The sequence below is a fragment of the Schistocerca nitens genome, chromosome 4 (assembly GCF_023898315.1).
Source record: "Schistocerca nitens isolate TAMUIC-IGC-003100 chromosome 4, iqSchNite1.1, whole genome shotgun sequence".
In the NCBI taxonomy this organism is placed as follows: Eukaryota; Metazoa; Arthropoda; class Insecta; order Orthoptera; family Acrididae; genus Schistocerca; species Schistocerca nitens.
In genome coordinates, this window is record NC_064617.1 from 985,850,464 (window position 1) to 985,876,490 (window position 26,027).

Consider the following 26,027-nt stretch of genomic DNA (forward strand, 5'->3'; position numbering starts at 1 on the left):
AAATATTGAAAAGCACCGGTTATTCACAACTACTATACAGGTATCGGTTTTAACCGGTCGCTTTTTCTCATCACTAGAATTATAGGTCAAAATCGCCAATGTCCGTCTGTTACAGGATACTAGAACATATTTTAAGCTGAAAACCAATGAAGTTCTTCCACGATAACATGCTTTACTCACAGAATCAGCAGACATTCCGTTACGATCTCGGATGGGGATTTCTCGACCCCCGCTTCTCGGTGGAGAAATGTAGGATCTCCCTTAATAGGTCAGGAGTGCACTTAACGCAGACCGAGCGAGGTGGCGCAGTGGTTAGACACTGGACTCGCATTCGGGAGGACGACGGTTCAATCCCGCGTCCGGCCATCCTGATTTAGGTTTTCCGTGATTTCCCTAAATCACTCCAGGCAAATGCCGGGATGGTTCCTCTGAAAGGGCACGGCCGACTTCCTTCCCCATCCTTCCCTAATCCGATGAGACCGATGACCACGCTGTCTGGTCTCCTTCCCCAAAAAAACCAAACCAACTTAACGCAGCAAACAAATACTAGCGTAGGGGAGTAGGTTAGGTGTGCACATACAGGGTTTTCAAGATAGAGAAATCCCTCCACAGGCTCGATATGATGCGTTATGGCCCAGACAGGCTAGCATTCGTCATAGCAGATCGGAGAAAGAAAACGTTAACATCGTATTAGTTAACAGCAGGAGCGTCTACGAAGAGGTTCCTGAACTAGTCTCGCTTACGAACGGTAACAACGCCTGCACTGTATTAGGGACAGTTCGCAAAAGCCGGCCGGTGTGGCCGTGCGGTTCTAGGCGCTTCAGTTTGGAACCGCGTGACCGCTACGGTCGCAGGTTCGACTCCTGCCTCGCGCATGGATGCGTATGATGTCCTTAGGTTAGTTAGGTTTAAGTTGTTCTAAGTTCTAGGGGACTGATGACCACAGATGTTAAGTCCCATAGTGCTCAGAACCATTTGAACCATTTTTAGTTCGCAAAAACTAGAGGTTTACAGCAGTGAAATTCTAATCTCCGACTGGAATGTTTATCGGAAAGATGGGGTAAACAGTGGTGGTGGAGGAGAGCTTATAGCAATAAAAAATACGAGAGAGATTTGTACAGATTCAGAATGCGAAATAATTTGGGTGGAGGTAAGTGGTAAATGTGGATCAAACATGGTCTTCGGGTGTTTTTGTATACCCCTTGCGTGAGCAGCAGTAGTGGCGGAACAGTTGAGGAGAAACTTGAATATTTCACGTAAATTTCCTGGTCGTGTTATAGTTTTACTTGTATATTTTAACTTACCAGTTATAGACTGGGAAACTCAAGTAATTAGGACATTTGGCAGGAAATGAGACCCTTGTGACATTGCTTTAAGTGCCTTATCCAAAAATTATCTTGAGCAGTAATCGAAGAACCGACTCATGAAGATAAGATCTTAAAGCTGCTCCTGACAAACAGACCCGATCTTTTCGAATCGGTGTAGAACAGGGAATCAGTGATGATAAGGCCAGTACGGCTTTGCTGAATGCGGGCTCTAAATTACAATACAAAGAAAGGCAGGATGATTTTGCTGATTGGCTACAGCGACAAACAAGGCAGATTTCAGACTGCCTGACAGGTCATCACGAAAATTTCATTTCCAGCACAGACAATGTTGAGCACCAACGAACAAAGTTCAAGAGCATCGTACAATACGCTTTAGACGAGTATATTCCCAGCAAAATTGTGAGGGACGGAAAAGACCTTCCGTTGTTCAACGACCGTGTTAGGAAACTGCTACGGAAGCAAAGAGAGCTTCACTGCATATTTAAACGTAGCCAAAGCCTCACAAACAAAACTTAAACGACGCCATCATCAGCGTAAGGAGCGCTACGCATGAAGCGTTCTACGAATACGAAAATAACACTGTATCTGCCAGCTTGACAGAAAATCCTAAGATGTTCTGCTCTTACGTTAAATCACTAATCGGATCGAAACTATCTGTTCACACACTGTGACCATAATGGCACTGAAACATAGGACGACACAGAAATGGCCGAATACTAAACGTCTTTTTGCAAAATTATTTCGCAGAGTAAGGTGACACTGCATTTCCTCCTTTAAAACGTCAAATGGCTGATATCGAAATAGCTGACCTCGCGATAGCAAACCAACGGAAATCACTCAACAGAGGAGAGGCCACAGTACCTGGCGGGATACCAGTTCGACTCTACATGCGGTACGCTTCTCTTCCAGCAGCTGTGTGCCGTAGTTCTCTGGAGGAGCGAAGCGTTTCTGATCATTGAAAACAAGCTCGGATTATTCACGTTTCCAAGAAGGGTCGTGGAAGAGATGCACAAAACTATGGGCTTTTATCTCTGAGGTCGGTTTGTTGGAGGATTTTTGATCGTGATTTATGCTCGCTTATTGTGACGTTTCTGGAGACCGCAGATCTCCTCATGGGTTCCGAAAGCAACGATCGTGTGAAAACTAGCTCGCTGTGTTTGTCTGTGAGACCCAGAAAGCATTAGATGCCGTGTTCCTTGGCTTCCGTAAGGCATTCCATATAGTTTCGCATTTTTTACGAGCTTCCAGCGTGCTAGAATAGCCGTGGGTCGGCAACTTCTGTTAAACAGTACAACGAAAAACCAGTCCTAAGTTGCGAATTTTACTATTTTATTCACTCAATGACTAGTTTCGGGACGAGACCCATTTTCAAATCACGGTAACATATTCAAACATGGTATTTCCGAAGATGTGAAAACCATGTCAAAAATGTGATACAAACGGTTACAGCGCATACAGCCATTTTGAAGTCCGTGCGAAGATTTAAAGGAGAAAATGCAGTGCGATCTTCACTGTAAAACAAGTTTGGAAAAAGACGTTTAGTATTTTGGCCGTTGTCTGTATGCGCTCTAACTGTTCGTTGCACATCTTTGACATGTTTTTTTCATCTTCAGAAATACCATTTCTGGCTATTTTACGATGATGCGAAACTGGGTCTCCGCCCGAAACTAGTCAGGAGCGAACAAAGAAGTAAAATTTGCAACTTTGGACCGGTTTTTCGTTGTACTGACAGTTTCGCACTGCCGCGTAATGAACAAAATACGAGCGTACGGAATATCAGATCAGCTGGTGACTGGACTGAAGCGTTATTAGGGAACAGTGTAACCTCCCCGCAAAAATGAAAAAGCAAATATTTTAAATGTGAATGGACATCGTGCTAAGTGTAACCTCCCCGGAATTATTTTTAAATAATACGAATTGAATGAAAATGCAAATAGGAGCCAAATGTCATCTTCCCACAGTAACAAAACTCAATGATAACAAAAATGTGCAAAAATGCTAAGTCCCCACAAAATTAACGTTATGATCAACCTGATAAATTTTATAAGGTCATCTGCGCTGACCTTAGGCCCTGTGCAAATCTGATAAATTGATTCTGGCAGGAAAAGCATAGGAAGTATTGTTTCAATTGTAATGATTATTTTCTTAAAAAATTGCTTTCAGAACAAAATTATTATTGGGGCGATTCTTGAACAAATTAATTACTGTTAAGATACATTGCATTATCAGATGAGCGCAATGCTGCTTCATTACCTTATTTAAAAATACACCTCGTCCTGAACCTTGGCCAGAGCCCCATGTCGACGCCCGCCGACTCCTCACACACAACTGCGACTGTCTCTCGCGCGCTGCTACATGCTCTCCCGACTCGCTACGTACAACAACAGAACTGTCGCGCGGTCAAGCGCAGACTAGCAACGATAAATAACTCTCTGGTCAGAGATTCTGTCATGCCTCGCCATCGCTGCTACCGAGTACATACGCGTTTCATAACCCTCCACTGGGGGGGGGCAAAAATTTGGCAGCGATGGTGAGTCATTTGGACTTGCCATGAGCAACAAATTTTTTGTAACTAATTAACTTTTACAATTCACAGAATATTCAGATGTAGAACATGAATTAAATGTGGTGCACATGCACCAAGTACAAAACATTTCAGACAATGACAATGAGTACAGAACATATGACATAAGTGCACACACTGAAAAACTCTTTAGCATCTTCACAACAAAAAAATCATGTTGACAAGTGACATAAGTGCACATGCACTGCAGTTCAGAACATATCAGCAAATCAAAATGTATACGTAATGAGTACAAATGACATAAAGTGCACATGCACTGTAAAACTCTCTAATATTTTTACGACAAATAAACCTAATGAGTACAAATCATATTGACAAAAGACGAAAGTGCACACGCACTGAAGTAGTGAACATATCAGGAAATCACAAATGTATATGTAATGAGTACAAATGGCATGAAGTGTACACTCACTGAAGTTAATTACAAAACATATTAACAAATGGCAAAAGTGCACACACTGTAATACTCTCTAGTATTTTTCTACAACAAACAAACAAATCAAGGAGTGTAATAAAGTCCACATGCATTATAGAAGTCTTTAGTAATTTCAGGACGACTGATTAACAAATGAAAGGAAATGCACACGCACTGTATATGACTTTTTCATTTTACAAGAATTAGGAAAGGAATAGGAAGGATTGCGTCATGGTTGTAGCACTTAGGTTGCACGCAGCTGCACTGAAAGTCCATATCTTTCCACAGAAGTACAACATCAAGTGAGACAATCTGAAGTTCTTTTCCCAGAAGTGTTTATCAGCGTAGCCAAGACACTGAAATGTCGTAGTAATATTCCATGTTATCATTTTGACAGTACATCAGGTACACCAAACAGTGGGACCATAATAACGTTTCCATCGCTCATGGTGGTGGACAGCATGTCGTGTCAACACCACGCTCTTACAAGGCACACCAACGTGGAATTAGTGCAAAAACCAAATATAGTGCTCCATGATCATGAGGATATACAGGACAAATGGATATTGCAGTAATTCAGGGTAGTTAGGCCAGAAGGTGAAGGACATTAAGTCACATACTAGTCTTCACTGAAAATTACGTTAGTAGTTTGCGGCATTCATTGCCCGGTTATTGAACATTTCTGTACCATGTATTTAGTATTACAGAATAATGTTCATTGCTTGGCGTTTTACTGACAACATTGGCACTCATTGCCTAATTATAAATCATAGAAATCATTCGTTTTACAGATAACATTGAAATTCGTTGCTTAATTATAAATCATCAGAAGTCATTCGTTTTACATTGAAATTCGTTGCCTAATTACAAATCATCAGAAGTCATTCGTTTTACAGATAACATTGAAATTCGTTGCTTAATTACAAATCATCAGAAGTCATTCGTTTTACAGATAACATTGAAATTGATTGCTTAATTACAAATCATCAGAAGTCATTCGTTTTACATTGAATTTCGTTGCCTAATTACAAATCATCAGAAGTCATTCGTTTTACAGATAACATTGAAATTCGTTGCTTAATTACAAATCATCAGAAGTCATTCGTTTTACAGATAACATTGAAATTGATTGCTTAATTACAAATCATCAGAAGTCATTCGTTTTACAGACAACATTTAAATTGATTGCCTATTTGCAAATCATCAGAAGTCATTCGCTTTACAGAGAACATTTTACAGAGAACAGTAGAATAAAAGTATTATTCACTGAAATTATGCGCATAGTATCTATGTATTCAATTGACATACTATTCAGAGCTGATCAGTATTATTAAGAACTCTCTTAAACGGGTAGCATCATTTGGGACTGGTAATACATTTTTTTTGTTAGCATTACATTGCTTTGGGTAATTATAGGGGAAAGCAAGAAAAAGAAAAAAAAAGAAATTGCTTCTGGGTTGTTCCTGTAAATGAAAATGTGTAACGTCATTTGTCATGAGTCAGCTGTAGCAACGTTATGAAACAAGTAGAGTATATGTAATCACATTCATAAATGACATAGATTTAATGAACAACTGCTTATAGCACATTAATTTCATAAATAATTTCTCCTGCAAAAATACACTCCTGGAAATGGAAAAAAGAACACATTGACACCGGTGTGTCAGAACCACCATACTTGCTCCGGACACTGCGAGAGGGCTGTACAAGCAATGATCACACGCACGGCACAGCGGACACACCAGGAACCGCGGTGTTGGCCGTCGAATGGCGCTAGCTGCGCAGCATTTGTGCACCGCCGCCGTCAGTGTCAGCCAGTTTGCCGTGGCATACGGAGCTCCATCGCAGTCCTTAACACTGGTAGCATGCCGCGACAGCGTGGACGTGAACCGTATGTGCAGTTGACGGACTTTGAGCGAGGGCGTATAGTGGGCATGCGGGAAGCCAGGTGGACGTACCGCCGAATTGCTCAACACGTGCGGCGTGAGGTCTCCACAGTACATCGATGTTGTCGCCAGTGGTCGGCGGAAGGTGAACGTGCCCGTCGACCTGGGACCGGACCGCAGCGACGCACGGATGCACGCCAAGACCGTAGGATCCTACGCGGTGCCGTAGGGGACCGCACCGCCGCTTCCCAGCAAATTAGGGACACTGTTGCTCCTGGGGTATCGGCGAGGACCATTCGCAACCGTCTCCATGAAGCTGGGCTACGGTCCCGCACACCGTTAGGCCGTCTTCCGCTCATGCCCCAACATCGTGCAGCCCGCCTCCAGTGGTGTCGCGACAGGCGTGAATGGAGGGACGAATGGAGACGTGTCGTCTTCAGCGATGAGAGTCGCTTCTGCCTTGGTGCCAATGATGGTCGTATGCGTGTTTGGCGCCGTGCAGGTGAGCGCCAAAATCAGGACTGCATACGACCGAGGCACACAGGGCCAACACCCGGCATCATGGTGTGGGGAGCGATCTCCTACACTGGCCGTACACCACTGGTGATCGTCGAGGGGACACTGAATAGTGCACGGTACATCCAAACCGTCATCGAACCCATCGTTCTACCATCCCTAGACCGGCAAGGGAACTTGCTGTTCCAACAGGACAATGCACGTCCGCATGTATCCCGTGCCACCCAACGTGCTCTAGAAGGGGTAAGTCAACTACCCTGGCCAGCAAGATCTCCGGATCTGTCCCCCATTGAGCATGTTTGGGACTGGATGAAGCGTCGTCTCACGCGGTCTGCACGTCCAGCACGAACGCTGGTCCAACTGAGGCGCCAGGTGGAAATGGCATGGCAAGCCGTTCCACAGGACTACATCCAGCATCTCTACGATCGTCTCCATGGGAGAATAGCAGCCTGCATTGCTGCGAAAGGTGGATATACACTGTACTAGTGCCGACATTGTGCATGCTCTGTTGCCTGTGTCTATGTGCCTGTAGTTCTGTCAGTGTGATCATGTGATGTATCTGACCCCAGGAATGTGTCAATAAAGTTTCCCCTTCCTGGGACAATGAATTCACGGTGTTCTTATTTCAATTTCCAGGAGTGTATATAAGAAAAATGGATTATTAAGCTGAAAGAAGAAACGCATTTTATGCTGAAAGGTAGTGAACTTCGAATTAACAGGTAGTGAAATGTATATAAAAATATTTGTTCTCTAGCTGTCCTTTCCAAAACCTTCAGTCATCATACCATACGATATAAAACATACTGTCAAAACAAACTACAACACATACTTAAATAACTACATAGCATAAATACATAAACTTCAACATCATCCTCATCTGTAAAGAAAAAAACTTCATTATCCATCACTTCATTATCCATATTATCATAACTCCATTATTATCATCACCTGTAAAGAAAAACTTCATTATTCATAGTAGCATATTCTTCATCATTATTCATCAGCATTCATTATCATCTGCAAAAAAGTCACTTCATTACTCATTACACAACTATTCCTTATCTCTAGCATATTCCATCACTAAAACTAAGATGTGTAGTTCTTTCTGACAGCCTGCATCAATCGCTTCGTATTCTGAAAGAAAAAATTAGTTAAGACTGCTATTCTACGATGTGTATAGTATATTCTTGTTAATGCTTGTTAATTCTGATCCATTTACTCTTCCTCATAAGGTTTTTGTATCTTCTTTCGTCTATTCCGTAGGTGAAATTCCCATTTCTGTTTAATTTATTTCCTTTACACGTTATTTCTTTCTGAAAATGATGAACAAAGATTAATGTCTTGCATTTACATCATATACTCACTAAATAATGACTGGTTTATGGTAACATAATTAAGCATACAGCATAACATGACAGAAAACGTAATATGTCAAAAGCATAGACAGTGTTCAAAGGCATAAATGTACACAGAATATCACAATGCAGCAGCAAAAAAAAAAAAATGTAAAACAGTCACGATGTTGAGATATCATAGGGCAAAAAATGTCAAAGTCAACTGGTGTTTGCTATATCTTGACCATTTCATAGTGCATACCAACAAACATGAAACAATCGTACATACATAAAAAAATGATGACAACTTGCCAAGAAAAAATGCGATAATCATCAATAAGTAGTCATGTGAATATAATTGCATAAGTGGTCATAAAATGTGTAAGTTCATCTGGAAAAATGTGCACGGTCTGATGTGTAACGACAAGAAGAGCGACCTGCTAACCTTACCTTACCGGGCACTTGCCAAGAAAAAATACGATAATTATCAGTAAGTAGTCATATAAATATAATTGCATAAGTGGTCATAAAATGTGTAAGTTCATCTGGAAAAATATGCACGGTCTGATGTGTAACGACAAGAAGAGCGACCTGCTAACCTTACCTTGCCGGGCACTTGCCAAGAAAAAATACGATAATCATCAGTAGGTAGTCATGTGAATATAATTGCAGAAATAGTCATAAAATGTGTAAATGGCATCATAGCATGTTAAATCATAAAGTGTCTTCACTCAATAAAGGGTTTAATGTTAGAGACATGGTGGTTGCCTTTACTTTTTTTGCTTCTCAGAGTTTCGACGTGTACAACATTGGGGTGAGGAATGCTGCGAATCCGATATGGACCTGCGTATAGAAGTTCAAATTTACTGCACCTACCATTTATTCTGCTGGATAAATAGTGTGTACGTACTAATATCTTCTGTCCAATGTGAAAGTCTCGGCGTGTACAAACCTGTTTTTGCTGTCTTTTCCGGCGCTCTGCGGCACGTTTGATGTTGTTCAGTGCAATGTCAATTATTTCGTGGTGTCGTAATCGACGAGATGTAGGAAAATTTACTAATTCTGTAATTTTGTTAGGTGGTTCAACGTTTTTCAGTATAACAGACGGAGATAGCATAGTGGATTCATTTGGAATGGAATTAATTACATCTTGGAATGAGAATATGTGTGTGTCCCAATCAATATGTCTTTTGTGGCAGTATATTCTACACAGTTTACCAATTTCTTTCATTAATCGTTCACAGGGGTTCGAAGAAGCATGGTACTTGGATATATAGATCGGAGAAATGTTTCTAGCTCGTAACATGCGTGTCCATATAGCAGAACGAAATTGTGATCCACTATCGGAAATTACTCTCATCACATGCCCTACATGAAATAGAAAATGTTTTACAAATGCTTTCGAAACAGTTTTAGCAGTAGCTTTGCGTAACGGAGTGAAAGTAACAAATTTTGATGTGAGTTCAACAGCGACAAAGATGTAGCAGAAACCTCTATTAGTTCTCGGAATTGGATCAAAAATGTCTACTGCGGCCATGTGTCTTAATTTAACAGGTACAATGGGATATAATGGAGGAATATGTGAAGTTGTGTCTGACTTAGCTTTCTGGCAAATTTTACCTGACGCTAAAACTCGTATACGTTTCTCCATGTTGGTAAAATAACAGTTCTGTCTCAGTATAAGAAAACATTTTCTGGCTCCGTAATGTGCGTAACTTAAATGAGTATACCAGATTAATTTGTTAACCAGTTCGTCAGGAATGCATAATAACCAATTGCTGCTGTCAGGATGAGAGCGGCGAAACAGAATGTCATTGCGTACAGTGTAGTGGTTTCTAATCGTAACATTATTCTTATCTTGCCAAGGGTGTTTAATTTCTTTCCACACGTTGTCTTTATTTTGCTCTTTTGCTATGTCCTGTAATGACGATGAAATAAAATTTTCAAATTCAACTTGCTGAATGTACATGACGCTGAAATTTGCTTTGCAGAAGTTGGTTGCGACGTCTTGCTGATTGTTGCTGGGAGAACGAGATAGTGCGTCTGCTATAACATTTTGTGTACCGGGAATGTGAACAATTGTGAAATTAAATTCCTGTAAATAAAGCTTCCATCTGCTTAATCTGTCGTGAGTGAATTTAGCCGAAAGTAAGAATTGTATATCTTTATGGTCTGTGTAAACGGCCATAAAGAAAGTGCCGAAATCTCGTAAAAGCCCAAACAACACATAATGTTTCCAATTCCGTAACGGAATAATTTCGTCCTGCAGGTGACAGAATGCGACTTGCAAATGCGATGTTTTTAATTACTGTAGAGCCATCTTCTTCAATTTCCTGAAAAATGTGTACGCCTAAAGCGGTGTTAGAGCTGTCGGTGGCAATGGAAAAATTTCTGGTAAGATCTGGGTGTGATAAAAGTGGTGCATTCAACAAAGCATGTTTCAGATTCATGAATTCAGAATGTGCTTGCTTATCCCAAGACCAAATAGCGTTTTTACCTGTCAATTGACATAATCTACGTGTGTCTAAAGCAGAGTGATGAATAAATTTACGAAAAAAGTTAATTAAGCCCAAAAAATTGCGTAGTTGTTTTTTCGTTGTAAGAACAGTAATGTCACGTAGAGCTTGAAGTTTTTCCGAGTCAGGCGCAATGCCTTCTGCTGAAATTACGTGTCCAAGAAATTTTATAGAAGTTTTGCGAAAGTGAGATTTACTAAGATTAACTGTAAGTCCGTGAGCATGAAAAGTTTGCAACAGTTGTTCTAGAATCAGATTGTGTTCAGTCCAGTTAGCTTCTGCAATAAGAATGTCATCTACGTACGTCGTAATTCTGTCCTTAAGTTCTGTCGGAAGTATTGTGTTCAAACCGCGAATAAAGGCTGCAGAAGAAATAGTTATTCCGAATGGTAATTTGCAAAATTGATAACAGTCACCAAAACAGAGAAATGCTGTGTACTTTCTGCAATTCGGATGAAGCTGAATTTGCCAAAATCCCGATTTCAAATCTAATGTAGAATAAATAGCAGTACCGTGATATTTCTGTAGTAGCTCTTCTAGTGTCTGTGATCGATCTGTTTCATTAATAATGATGTCATTAATGTGACGCGAATCAAGTACGAGGCGAAGTGAGCCATCCTTTTTCTTAACAATATGTAGCGGGTTTATGTACGGACTAAGTGCCGGTTCAATAATTCCTTGGTCAAGCATATCCTGCAATTCTTTTTTAACTTGTTCTCTGTAGATATATGGAATGGGATAATGCTTTGCTTTAAATGTGTCGTGCTGTTTGACTTGAAATTCATACATAAAACCGGACATAGTACCAGGAATGTTGTCGAAAACTGGAGCTTGCTGTAAAAGAATTTTGTGTAGTTGCGTGCGTTCGTCATCTGTATTTCCACTGCTTTATTTAACTTTATCAGAAATCATCTGCATTACGTCGTAGTCAGCTTCGTCTGGAGTATTATAGTTGTGTACGTACGTATCTGTGAACAATGTGGAACTACAGTCTATGTTACGTGATACGGAAATGACCTCTGTGCGATTAATTGTTTGTTCTTCCGCAGATAGTGAGTGCTGAAATTCTAAAGCCAATTGTACATTTTCATCCTTTAGCATTAAATAGGAATTTTGAAAATCAATAACTGCGTCGTGTTGTACCAGAAAATTCGTACCTAAAATAACGTCTGTTGTCAATAAAGGAACAATCCAAAAATTTGAGTGAAAAGTATGACCTGGAATACAAAATGATAAATGCGTCTGTAATTTAACGTCTGCACCTTTGCTCGATACTGCTCCTTTTACTTTCGTTTTGCCTAAAGGTAATGTAGGATAGGTATTCTCTTTGTTACACTCGTTGAAAGTTTCTTCATTTATTACTGACATAGGTGATCCGGAATCGATTACTGCTGAAAATTTCGATGAACCTATTTTAATTTCGATGACAGGATGTGAAATAGTTTTCTGAACAACTGGTCTTTCCTGTAAAAGAGTGTCTCTGATATCGTCAAAAGTAATTACATTTTCGTGAACAACATTCTGCGTGTCTAAAGTAGTGCTTGTGTTATTGAAAGATGCGACCTGTACAGTATCTAGTCAGATTCTATCTGACGTGTTATTATTTTCAGGAGGATGTTGTGGCATTTCGACTATTTGAACTGTTCTATTACTTCTTCCAGACGTATTACGCTCTGGATGATACCTACTGTCGGGTTCATTCATGAGAATATATTCTTGCGGATGATTTTGCTGTTGGTAAGACCGACTGTTATTATACACTCCTGGAAATTGAAATAAGAACACCGTGAATTCATTGTCCCAGGAAGGGGAAACTTTATTGACACATTCCTGGGGTCAGATACATCACATGATCACACTGACAGAACCACAGGCACATAGACACAGGCAACAGAGCATGCACAATGTCGGCACTAGTACAGTGTATATCCACTTTTCGCAGCAATGCAGGCTGCTATTCTCCCATGGAGACGATCGTAGAGATGCTGGATGTAGTCCTGTGGAACGGCTTGCCATGCCATTTCCACCTGGCGCCTCAGTTGGACCAGCGTTCGTGCTGGACGTGCAGACCGCGTGAGACGACGCTTCATCCAGTCCCAAACATGCTCAATGGGGGACAGATCCGGAGATCTTGCTGGCGAGGGTAGTTGACTTACACCTTCTAGAGCACGTTGGGTGGCACGGGATACATGCGGACGTGCATTGTCCTGTTGGAACAGCAAGTTCCCTTGCCGGTCTAGGAATGGTAGAACGATGGGTTCGATGACGGTTTGGATGTACCGTGCACTATTCAGTGTCCCCTCGACGATCACCAGTGGTGTACGGCCAGTGTAGGAGATCGCTCCCCACACCATGATGCCGGGTGTTGGCCCTGTGTGCCTCGGTCGTATGCAGTCCTGATTGTGGCGCTCACCTGCACGGCGCCAAACACGCATACGACCATCATTGGCACCAAAGCAGAAGCGACTCTCATCGCTGAAGACGACACGTCTCCATTCGTCCCTCCATTCACGCCTGTCGCGACACCACTGGAGGCGGGCTGCACGATGTTGGGGCGTGAGCGGAAGACGGCCTAACGGTGTGCGGGACCGTAGCCCAGCTTCATGGAGACGGTTGCGAATGGTCCTCGCCGATACCCCAGGAGCAACAGTGTCCCTAATTTGCTGGGAAGTGGCGGTGCGGTCCCCTACGGCACTGCGTAGGATCCTACGGTCTTGGCGTGCATCCGTGCGTCGCTGCGGTCCGGTCCCAGGTCGACGGGCACGTGCACCTTCCGCCGACCACTGGCGACAACATCGATGTACTGTGGAGACCTCACGCCCCACGTGTTGAGCAATTCGGCGGTACGTCCACCCGGCCTCCCGCATGCCCACTATACGCCCTCGCTCAAAGTCCGTCAACTGCACATACGGTTCACGTCCACGCTGTCGCGGCATGCTACCAGTGTTAAAGACTGCGATGGAGCTCCGTATGCCACGGCAAACTGGCTGACACTGACGGCGGCGGTGCACAAATGCTGCGCAGCTAGCGCCATTCGACGGCCAACACCGCGGTTCCTGGTGTGTCCGCTGTGCCGTGCGTGTGATCATTGCTTGTACAGCCCTCTCGCAGTGTCCGGAGCAAGTATGGTGGGTCTGACACACCGGTGTCAATGTGTTCTTTTTTCCATTTCCAGGAGTGTATGTACGCTGAAAATTGTGCTCATTATTTTTACGTCTGTCGTGATAGTCATTCCTATACGGTGCATTGCGATAGGAATTGAAATACTGTGTTTTCTGTACGTAGTTGTTTCTTTGCTGCCGTGCGTTACTATTTGTTGTATCAGGGACTATACGTGCACGCGGCGAGACATTAAAGCTTGGCTGACCTTGTGCATTACATTGTTGGATAGGTATGCTAACCGACTGGTTTTCATGCTGTTGTGGTGGAAAACGTCTATTGTTACAAAAATGTGGTTCCTGTTGCTGAAAATTTTGACGATGTTGATAATTGGAATTTTGTCTGTTATTAAAGTTTTGGCGGTTGTCATTCCTAAAGTGTCTGTTACTTTTACTATTGAAATTACGTGGTTGATCGTAATTACTGTAAGTTTGTTGGCCTTGGTTGTTATATGAAAATTTTTGTTTACGAAGGAATAATCTGATTGCTGCACTTCTAAAAGCTGCAGCAGATCCCTGAATGCCGAAATATTTTCTTTCTGCTGACCCGTTAAAAGTGACACTCTTAATGACCGTGGTAATTTAGAAATACATAATTGAGTGAGTGCAGATTCACTGTATGGTTCACTTAAGTACTGGTTTTGTTGGACCATATGCTCAAAAAATTGCGTCACACTGGGAAAATTGGAGTTCTCATAATTTGGCAAACTAATTAGTTGATCTTTAATTCTGCGCTGTGTCGTCTTCGACCAGTACGCCGACAGAAAAGCATTCTGAAATTCTTCTACCGAGTAGCATTGTCTCGCGATCGGTCTCATACGAGTTGCCGGTTCGCCTTGCAAAAGACTGCAAATAAATTCAAGTTTGTGCGTTACGGGCCAAGTCGGTGGAAAAGCAAAGCTAAACTGTTGTATCCAATCCAGTGGGTGAATCTGTGTTCTGTCATTTTTAAACACTTTAAATTTTCTCACTGACAGAAAATGTTTGTAATCGAAATTATCGTCTCTGTATGACGGAACAGGTTCAGTATTGTAAGAGAATCTATTTGTCTGTGTCTGTTCGGAATCTAAGTCCCGTACTCTCTGTAGATTACCCAAATTATACGCGCTGCGTGAGTCTGACAAATGTTCACAAAGTGGCGTCTGCTGTGATGTATTATTAACTGAAATATTTTTCATCTGTGTTACTTCTTGCTGTAAACTTGACAATTTTCTACGCAATGTGTTATTAGATGAGTCTATCTCATTAATTGTGTGCTGTAAATTTTGGAATTCAGGTGTTTGGTTAAACGAAATCGGTGCAGTATCATCTGATTTATTGTCATTAGTACTTTCGATAACATCAATACGACTGGCCAATTCATCATATTTTTCAGTCAGTATTTTTACCTGATCATCGGTTTTAGTGTCAGAGGCATTAATCTGTTTTTGCAATTTACGTGTAGTTTCGTTCAGTTTTTTAACGTCAGCTTTGACGACATCGGAATCCTGTGTTAGTTCTAATTGTTCGAGTTTGTCGGTCACTGTTTGAATATCTGCTGTGTGTGTATCTGTTTTTGATTTAAGATTGGAAATTTCATCACGTAATTCTGTGTTCAACTGTTTGATGGTATTAATTTCGTTGGACACTGCAGCAATATTGTTGTCTACGTATGTTTTTGCTTTCGCGAACAATTTACATTTTTTTCACATTTTTGTTATCATTGAGTTTTATTACTGTTGGAAGCTACCATTTGGCTCTAATTGCATTTTTTATTCAATTCATATCATTTAAAAATAATCACGGGGAGGTTAGACTTAGCACGATGTCAATTCTCATTTAAAATATTTTCCTTTCATTTTTGCGTGGAAGTTACACTTGGTTCTATTCCCATTAACATTTAAATATTGTCTTTCAAAATTCACCGGGGAGGTTACACAGGATAGAGTAGCATGGAGAGCTGCATCAAACCAGTCTCAGGACTGAAGACCACAACAACAACAACAACAACCATCACTCCTGGTTGTCGAGCCGAATGGTGGTCAACAGTGAGGCTGGTATACCACAGCTATCCAGGGCGTTTCAAGCCTCGTTTACGACCTGTACTCGCGCTGACTGAAGTAAATTTCCCGCTTCGAGCTGAGCCCCGACGGCCAGCGACGATGTGTCTGGAGACGCCCTGGACAGCAGTGGGATACCAACCTGAGCGTCGCCAGCCATACGGCCCAATAACCAGGGGGGATGGTCTGGGGTGGCATTTCTTTCCATAGCAGCACCCCTTCAGTTGTCATCCGTGGCTCCCTTAGAGAATAGTGCAGCATCGACGATATTCTAGTCCCCTTTTCCTTACCCTTCATGGCAACTCATGCTCGGCTTACATTTCCGCAAGGTAACGCCCGCCCACACAAGGCGAAAGTTTCTACTGCTCGTCTTCGTGCTCTCCAATCCCTTCCTCGGCCAGCAAGGTCGCCGGATGTCTCCCCAATTGATAACGTTTGCAGCATTAGGTGTAGGGTCCTCCAACCGTCTCCGGATTTTGACGATCTGGACAGAATTTGGCACGATACTCCTCAGGAGGACATCCAACAACTCTGTTAATCAGTACCAAACAGAATAACCGCTTTCATAAGGACCACAGGTACACCATCAAGTTATTGAATTACTCAATTTGTGAAGCTCTTTCTCTTGAATAAATAATCCATTTTTTTCTGAAATTACAATCATTTGTTTGTCTGTACATCACATTTACCGATTTCTGCCTCATTGGAATAATTCCTCCGCGGTGCGTCTTTTTTTGTCGTAAAGTCTATATTAATATTTGCCCAAGATACAGCATGGAGTATGAATTGCCCAACGAATCCAAACTTCTGATACCCTATGTCTAAACTCCTTCCTCTTGTCCATCTACTCCAGTATGTCGACGCCACCGCCTCTTAGGCCTACACCCCACCCTCTACAAATTTTAGTGATGCATGCAGTTCTGTCTTAACCAATTTGCATCAACGTGATGGTGGGTTGTACCGACAAAGTTGGTGAAAAATTTTGTCTCAATCTATATAGCGACTCTTGAAGAAGACCTGTTGTCTAAAAGTGTCGGTACATTAAAAATATATTTGTGGTCTACACAAACCTATAATCAACAACTGAATTAATAAGGAAATGTCTCTCAAGTTCAACTCTTCAAGGACGCAGTCAATAATTGTAGAACGAACACCTGCATCTCCAGCCTCTGTGACTTTTATCTCGCCATTTATAACCATCCTATCCGATTAACTAAAACACTACAATACCACGGAAAATCCCATCTACAAACAATACAACAGAGAGTTCACAATGGACTACGACTATTAAGCGTCAAACATTGCATCTCTTCATCGTCCTCTACACCAACAAAACCTTGATCTGAGCTATCCTCCTCCATGAGAAGACTGACAGAATTTCTGCTCCAAACATTTCTGTAACATTCTTTAAGTATTTAAACCGTATGCACATCACTACCCGCCTCCATTTACCTTCCCTCATGCAAATGCTGTATCGCCTTGTAAAATCACCACTACACATTGAATACCTTCAGATCTAAATGATAATTTATTGAAATCTTCAGCTGCCGACAGGTGTTGTTGATATACATCGATGGCGACAGATGACAATGTGTGCCCCGGCCGGGACTCGAACCTTCAGATCTCCCACACCTACACTTCCAACAAACGTAACACCTACCATGTGATTATTTCATTCCCAGTTTACAATTCTCATACTCTACAGAGTCTATGCCAGCCATCTTACACCTATATGCAGTCCACCTCACTATACTTGATCAAATCAATCTAGAAACCTATTCACCCTGTAACAAAATTCTCTTTTTCCTTTCCAACTCAGGGCTGCAAATCTTGCCACTCTTCTCCTTCCCTTTCCGTTACCATGTTGGGTCCTCTTTCCAATCACTTCACCCGCTCCCTTTCCCAGTCGTCCATACAAAACTCATATCGCCTTCCACCAAACTCCAGCTACTGCACAGTTCATCCTCGTGCATTACGTCAGCTTTTATCTATGTATACTTCATAACTAATGTATTAGCAAAAGTGGATATTTACATTTTAAGAAACTCAAAGCAAGTCATCACTATTTCAAATTATAAAATTAATTACATAAATTGACACTTTCTTATTATTTTAAAAACCACATTTATATGTTTTAAAATTCTTTGGCTAAAGATCAGACGAAATTGTTACCACTGACACATGTGTAGCGAGGGGTAGAATAAAAATAAAGTGAAATAATTAGTGATCTGCATCAAGTAACACCATTATAGCTTCTATGAACCACGCGTTCATTTTAATTATGGAAAGTTGAAAACGCAAGTATACAGTACCATCATAAGATTATACCAGGTAACGTACCATATACATGTTGTTCATTAGATCCATACCGAAGAGATCCCAAGGATGTAATCAATATCATAAAGCAATACTCAAAACATGTTTGCAAAATGAAGATGAAGAAGATACGAAAAATGAGAAATCTATTACTGCAACATGAGTGAACGCAGCAAGAAAGTCATCGAGTAAAACAGAAGGAAAACCTGGCGTTCCCCAAGGAAGTGTTGTAGACCCTCTGTTGCTCCTGATCTGTTGTTGTTGTTGTGGTCTTCAGTCCTGAGACTGGTTTGATGCAGCTCTCCATGCTACCCTATCCTGTGCAAGTTTCTTCATCTCCCAGTACCTACTGCAACCTACATCCTTCTGAATCTGCTTAGTGTATTCATCTCTTGGTCTCCCTCTACGATTTTTACCCTCCACGCTGCCCTCCAATACTAAATTGGTAATCCCTTGATGCCTCAGAACATGTCCTACCAACCGATCCCTTCTTCTGGTCAAGTTGTCCCACAAACTTCTCTTCTCCCCAATCCTATTCAATACTTCCTCATTAGTTATGTGATCTACCCATCTAATCTTCAGCATCCTTCTGTAGCACCACATTTCGAAAGCTTCTATTCTCTTCTTGTCCAAACTATTTATCGTCCATGTTTCACTTCCATACATGGCTACACTCCATACAAATACTTTCAGAAATGACTCCCTGACACTTAAATCTATACTCGATGTTCACAAATTTCTCTTCTTCAGAAACGCTTTCCTTGCCATTGCCAGTCTACATTTTATATCCCCTCCACTTCGACCATCATCAGTTATTTTGCTCCCCAAATAGCAAAACTACTTTACTACTTTAAGTGTCTCATTTCCTAATCTAATTCCCTCAGCATCACCCGACTTAATTCGACTACATTCCATTATCCTCGTTTTGCTTTTGTTGATGTTCATCTTATATCCTCCTTTCAAGACACTGTCCATTCCATTCAACTGCTCTTCCAAGTCCTTTGCTGTCTCTGACAGAATTACAATGTCATCGGCGAACCTCAAAGTTTTTATTTCTTCTCCATGGATTTTAATACCTACTCCGAATTTTTCTTTTATTTCCTTTACTACTTGCTCATTATACAGATTGAACAACATCGGGGAGAGGCTACAACCCTGTCTTACTCCCTTCCCAACCACTGCTCCCCTTTCATGTCCCTCGACTCTTATAACTGCCATCTGGTTTCTGTACAAATTGTAAATAGCCTTTCGCTCCCTGTATTTTACCCCTGCCACCTTTAGAATTTGAAAGAGAGTATTCCAGTCAACATTGTCAAAAGCTTTCTCTAAGTCTACAAATGCTAGGAACGTAGGTTTGCCTTTCCTTAATCTTTCTTCTGAGATAAGTCGTAAGGTCACTATTGCCTCACGTGTTCCAGTGTTTCTCCGTAATCCAAACTGATCTTCCCCGAGGTTGGTTTCTATCAGTTTTTCCATTCGTCTGTAAAGAATTCGTGTTAGTATTTTGCAGCTGTGACTTATTAAACTGATAGTTCGGTAATTTTCATATCTGTCAACACCTGCTTTCTTTGGGATTGGAATTATTATATTCTTCTTGAAGTCTGAGGGTACTTCGCCTGTTTCATACATCTTGCTCACCAGATGGTAGAGTTACGCCAGGACTGGCTCTCCCAAGGCCGTCAGTAGTTCTAATGGAATGTTGTCTACTCCCGGGGCCTTGTTTCGGCTCAGGTCTTTCAGTGCTCTGTCAAACTCTTCACGCAGTATCGTATCTCCCATTTCATCTTCATCTACATTCTCCTGACCTACATAAACGATTTGGGAGACAATCTCAGCAGTCCTCTTTGATTGTTGGCAGATGATGCTGTTATTTACCGTCAAGTTAAGTCATCAGGTGATCAAAACGAACTGCAAGATGATTTAGACAAGATATCTGTATGGTGGAAAAAGTGGCAATTGACCCTAAATCATGAAAAGTCTGAAGTAAACGACGTGAGAACTAAAAAGAATGCGCTAAATTCCAGTTACACCATAAATCACACAAATCGAAGGGTGTAAACTTAAAACTAAGTACTTAGGGATTATAATTACGAATAACTTAAATTCAAACAATGACACAGAAAATGTTGTGGGGAAAGCGAACCAAAGACTGCGATTTGTTGGCGGAACACTCAGAAAATATGCAGGTGTGCCAAAGACACTGCTTATTCTACGCTTATCTGCCTCTTCTGGAGTACTGCTGTGCCGTGTGGGGTCCTTACCAGATAGAATTAACGGTTGACATCGAAAAAGTTCAAAGAAGGGCAGCTCGTTTTGTATTATCAGTAAATAAGGGAGAGAGTGCCACGAATGTAATATGTGAATTAGGGTGGTAATCATTAAAACAAAGGCGTTTTTCGATGCTGCAGGACCTTCTCATGAAATTTCAATCAGTAACTTTTTCATCTTCGAGGTGTGAAAGTATTTTGTTGGCGCCCACATAGATAAGGTGAAAAGATCATCATAATAAAATAAGGGAAGTCAGACCTCTCAAGAACAGATTTAAATATCCGTTTTTCCCACTCCCTTTTCGAGAGCGAAACGGTAGAGAAGTAGCTTACAGGTCGTTCGACGAGCCCTGTACCAGCCACTTAAAAGTGTGAATTGAAAGGCAATCACATAGATGTGGATGAAGATCACCAGCAAACAACCGCAGGTTGCTGCTCACCCTGTCCGCCAGATCATTTATGTATATTTATAATAATGCTTACATCTACATACAAACTACACAGACCACCGTATGGTGCGTGGCGGAGGGTACACTGTACCACAGCTAGTCATTTATTTTCCTGTTCCAGTAGCAGACAGAGCGAGGGAAAAACGTCTCCCTGTGAGCCCTAATTTCTCGCATCTTCGCGGTCCCTACGCGAAATGTATGTTGGCGGCAGTGGTATCGTTGTGCAGTCAGCTTCAAATGCCGGTTCTCCAAACTTCCCCAGTAGTGTTCTTCGAAATGAATGTCTTCCTTCCGAAGCATATCCGTAATATATGCACGCGTATCGAACCTACCGCTAACAAATCTAGCAGCTCGTCTCTGAGTTGCTTCGATGTCTTCTTTCAACCCGACCTGTTGCTGATCCCAAACACTCGAGCAGTACTCGAGAATAGGTCGCACCAGCGTCCTGTATGCGGTCTCCTTTCCGGATGAACCACAGTTTCATAAATTTCCCCCAACAAACAGAAGTGGACTGTTCACCTTCCCTACACAATCCTCACGTGCTAGCTCCAGTTCGTATCGCTTCTCGACATTACGCCCAATTATTTAAACGACGTGACTGTCTCAAGCAGAGCACTACTAAAGCTGTATCCGAACATTACGGGTTTGGTTTTCCGATTAATCCTCATTAATTTAAATACAGGTTGTCCCAAAAAGAATGACCCAATTTTAACTTGTAATAACATTGAGACAAATGTCACTAACAAGGGAACCTCCCCATCGCACCCCCCTCAGATTTAGTTATAAGTTGGCACAGGGATAGGCCATGAAAAACTGAACACAGATCAATCGAGAAAACAGGAAGAAGTTGTATGGAACTATGAAAAAAACAAGCAAAATATACAAACTGAGTAGTCCGTGTCCAAGATAAGGCACATCAAGGTACCTGTTCATTGAGAAGCACCGTGGTCATGTGGTTACTGTGACCAGCTACGGAGCGGAAAGTCACTGGTTCAATCCTCCCTCGAGTGAAAAGTTTTAATTTTTTATTTTCAGACAATTATGAAAGTTCATGCACTCAGACATGATCAACTTCGCTCTCCAAAATTCCAAGACATGTTCAGATTTGCTTGGACACATGCTGGATTTGACGGTCGACACACGGAAAAACTTGAAAACGTTAAAAGCGTATGTTTTGACAGAGCACAAGGAAAACTGTGCGACTGTGAAACTTGCATTCCTTTGTTGCCGTTTATGTGACAAACTCTTATGTTTTCATCACTTTTTTGGGAGTGATTATCACATCCACAAGAAAACCTAAATCGGGCGAGGTAGAAGAAACTTTTTACCCATTCGCCAAGTGTGCAAGTTAGGTGGGTCGACAACATATTCCTGTAATGTGAAGCACATGCCGTCACCAGTGTCGTATAGAATATTTCAGACGTGTTTTCCTGTGGAGGAATCGGTTGACCTATGAATTTGCGATCAAATGTTTTCGGTTCCTATTGGAGAGGCACGTCCTTTCGTCTACTAATCGCACGGTTTTGCGGTGCGGTCGCAAAACATAGACACTAAACTTATGACAGTGAACAGAGACGTCAATGAATGAACGGTCAGATCGTAACTTTGCGAGAATAAAGTAAGTAAAGTTTTTACCCGAGGGAGGACTCGCACCAAGGACCTCTCGTTCTGGGGCTGCTCACGCTAACCACCAGACCACGGCACCACTGAGCTCACATTCTCCTTGGTGCTGCATATCTTGCACATGGACTACTCAGTTTGTATATTTTGCTTATTTTTTCATAGTTCCACACAACTTCTTCCTGTTTTCTCGATTGATCTGTGTTCAGTTTTTCAAGGCCTACCCACTGTGTCAATTTATAACTAAATCTGAGGGGGGTGCGATGAGGAGGTTCCCTTGTAAGTAACTGAAACAGCACTAGATGTAATCGGCATGGTCTAGAGTTTCAGAACAAATCCGCTAGATGTCGCTACGAGCGCTGACCTGGCGTGTGCAATATGGCGTCCGCGCAGCAGAAGGCATACTGTGTTATTGAATTGAGTCGTACTCAATCAGTGATCGCAGTTCAGCGGACGTTTCATATTCGATTTCGTGCTAAACCACGATCACCAAAGAACGTTCGACGGTGGTATAAACAGTTCGAAGATACAGGGCGCCTCTGTAAAGGCAAAAGTCCCGGCCGGCCAGTTTGGAATGAATTCGGCTATTGACTAGATGTCGTCCGTGCAGCCAATGGAGGACATACTGAAAATTTATGATGGATTTTTATAAACTTCTGTCTTTTCTGAGTAATTTAGAATGCAATTTGTTGGTGTTAAGCCCTTCTTCCTAATAAATAATTCTATTTGAAATCGGGTCATTCTTTTTGGGACATCCTGCATTTCTGCATTAAGAGCCAGCTGCCATTCATCACACGAATGTGAAATTTTGTCTAGGTCATCTCGTGTCAACCTACAGTCATTTATCTTGGACACCTTCCTGTACCCCACAGCATCATCGGCGAACAACCACAGATCGCCGCGCACACTGCCTGCCAGATCACTAATGTATGTAGAAAATAGTGACGGTCCTGTCACACTTCCCTGTGCAACTAGTGATGTTACACCTGTCTCCGATGAACAGTAGCCGTCGAAAACAACAACCTGGGTTCTGTTATTTAAGAAGTCACCGGGCCACTAACGTATCTGTGAGCCTATTCCGTTTGCACAATCTTTCGTTATCGGCCTGCAGTGGTGTACCGTGTCGAATTCTTTTCGGAAATCTAGAAATATGGAATCAGCCTGTTGCCCTTCATAGTTCGCAGTAGATCATTTGAGAGAAGAGCATGCTGGGTTTAGCACGAGCGATGCTTTCTGAAGCCATGCTGATTCGTGAACATGAGATTTTCGGTCTCTAGGAAATTTATTATATTCGAACTCAGAATGTGCTGTGAAATTCTGCAGCAAACCGATGTTAAGGATATTGGTGAGCCGTGCTGCGGCTCGCGTTGCTGCTGTTTGTAGGTTTCCGCCCTCTGTTGGAGGCCAGACGGTATCGTTTAGTTGGCACGGTTGTGGTCGTTTGTCTTCTTCTCGTGTTGACTGGCACCACTCGCTTTTGCAAGCGTTCCCCATCCGCTAGTCGCAGCAGCGGTATCTACACTCCTGGAAATGGAAAAAAGAACACATTGACACCGGTGTGTCAGACCCACCATACTTGCTCCGGACACTGCGAGAGGGCTGTACAAGCAATGATCACACGCACGGCACAGCGGACACACCAGGAACCGCGGTGTTGGCCGTCGAATGGCGCTAGCTGCGCAGCATTTGTGCACCGCCGCCGTCAGTGTCAGCCAGTTTGCCGTGGCATACGGAGCTCCATCGCAGTCTTTAACACTGGTAGCATGCCGCGACGGCGTGGACGTGAACCGTATGTGCAGTTGACGGACTTTGAGCGAGGGCGTATAGTGGGCATGCGGGAGGCCGGGTGGACGTACCGCCGAATTGCTCAACACGTGGGGCGTGAGGTCTCCACAGTACATCGATGTTGTCGCCAGTGGTCGGCGGAAGGTGCACGTGCCCGTCGACCTGGGACCGGACCGCAGCGACGCACGGATGCACGCCAAGACCGTAGGATCCTACGCAGTGCCGTAGGGGACAGCACCGCCACTTCCCAGCAAATTAGGGACACTGTTGCTCCTGGGGTATCGGCGAGGACCATTCGTAACCGTCTCCATGAAGCTGGGCTACGGTCCCGCACACCGTTAGGCCGTCTTCCGCTCACGCCCCAACATCGTGCAGCCCGCCTCCAGTGGTGTCGCGACAGGCGTGAATGGAGGGACGAATGGAGACGTGTCGTCTTCAGCGATGAGAGTCGCTTCTGCCTTGGTGCCAATGATGGTCGTATGCGTGTTTGGCGCCGTGCAGGTGAGCGCCACAATCAGGACCGTATACGACCGAGGCACACAGGGCCAACACGCGGCATCATGGTGTGGGGAGCGATCTCCTACACTGGCCGTAGACCACTGGTGATCGTCGAGGGGACACTGAATAGTGCACGGTACATCCAAACCGTCATCGAACCCATCGTTCTACCATTCCTAGACCGGCAAGGGAACTTGCTGTTCCAACAGGACAATGCACGTCCGCATGTATCCCGTGCCACCCAACGTACTCTAGAAGGTGTAAGTCAACTACCCTGGCCAGCAAGATCTCCGGATCTGTCCCCCATTGAGCATGTTTGGGACTGGATGAAGCGTCGTCTCACGCGGTCTGCACGTCCAGCACGAACGCTGGTCGAACTGAGGCGCCAGGTGGAAATGGCATGGCAAGCCGTTCCACAGGACTACATCCAGCATCTCTACGATCGTCTCCATGGGAGAATAGCAGCCTGCATTGCTGCGAAAGGTGGATATACACTGTACTAGTGCCGACATTGTGCATGCTCTGTTGCCTGTGTCTATGTGCCTGTGGTTCTGTCAGTGTGATCATGTGATGTATCTGACCCCAGGAATGTGTCAATAAAGTTTCCCCTTCGTGGGACAATGAATTCACGGTGTTCTTATTTCAATTTCCACGAGTGTAGTAACTGTTGCCCTATCTTTGGGGCGACGTCGTTGTTTTCCCGGGTGGTGTGAGTGGGCCAGTTCGGTTGGGGACTCAGGAGGAGCCAGGTCCGCGCAGTGCCAGAACACGCCGGGACTGCTGGCGGCGCGCATGGACTGCCAGATGGAAGGGCTGTAGTCATGAGAGTACACGATCTAGTCGTAAACCGGATTCAGCAAGCCTTAAGATGAGTGCATTTCAGTCCAAGTAGAGAAACCTCCAACATTGTGAGATCCCGCGATTGTCCAGTGACTTTGGTTCGTGTTGCTGATCGTAGTGTCGCCAAGGCGAAGAGCAGCGAGTGGAGTGCTTTCTACCCTGGTGGTAGGGGTTCCTTTCTCGTTCTGGGCGCTATAAACACAGTATTCTGGGGACGTAGCGCAGACCGCCGGTTCCGGCGCTGCCCTGTTGTTCCATCGTTGCATTTGGTTTATCAAACGTCAGGTAGCTTCAGCAAGATCATCACTAGTCATTCGTTAGACTGAAACTAGTCTGAGTTTCCATTTTGCAAAGTGAATGCAACTCTTGGCTGCCTATCTCATTGCACGCGAAAGTGTTTGTTGCCGGACCTTCTCAGAGGTCGATTCCTGGAGCACCGTCTGTGGCCCCTTGTGTTACAAAGTTTACCATCATCT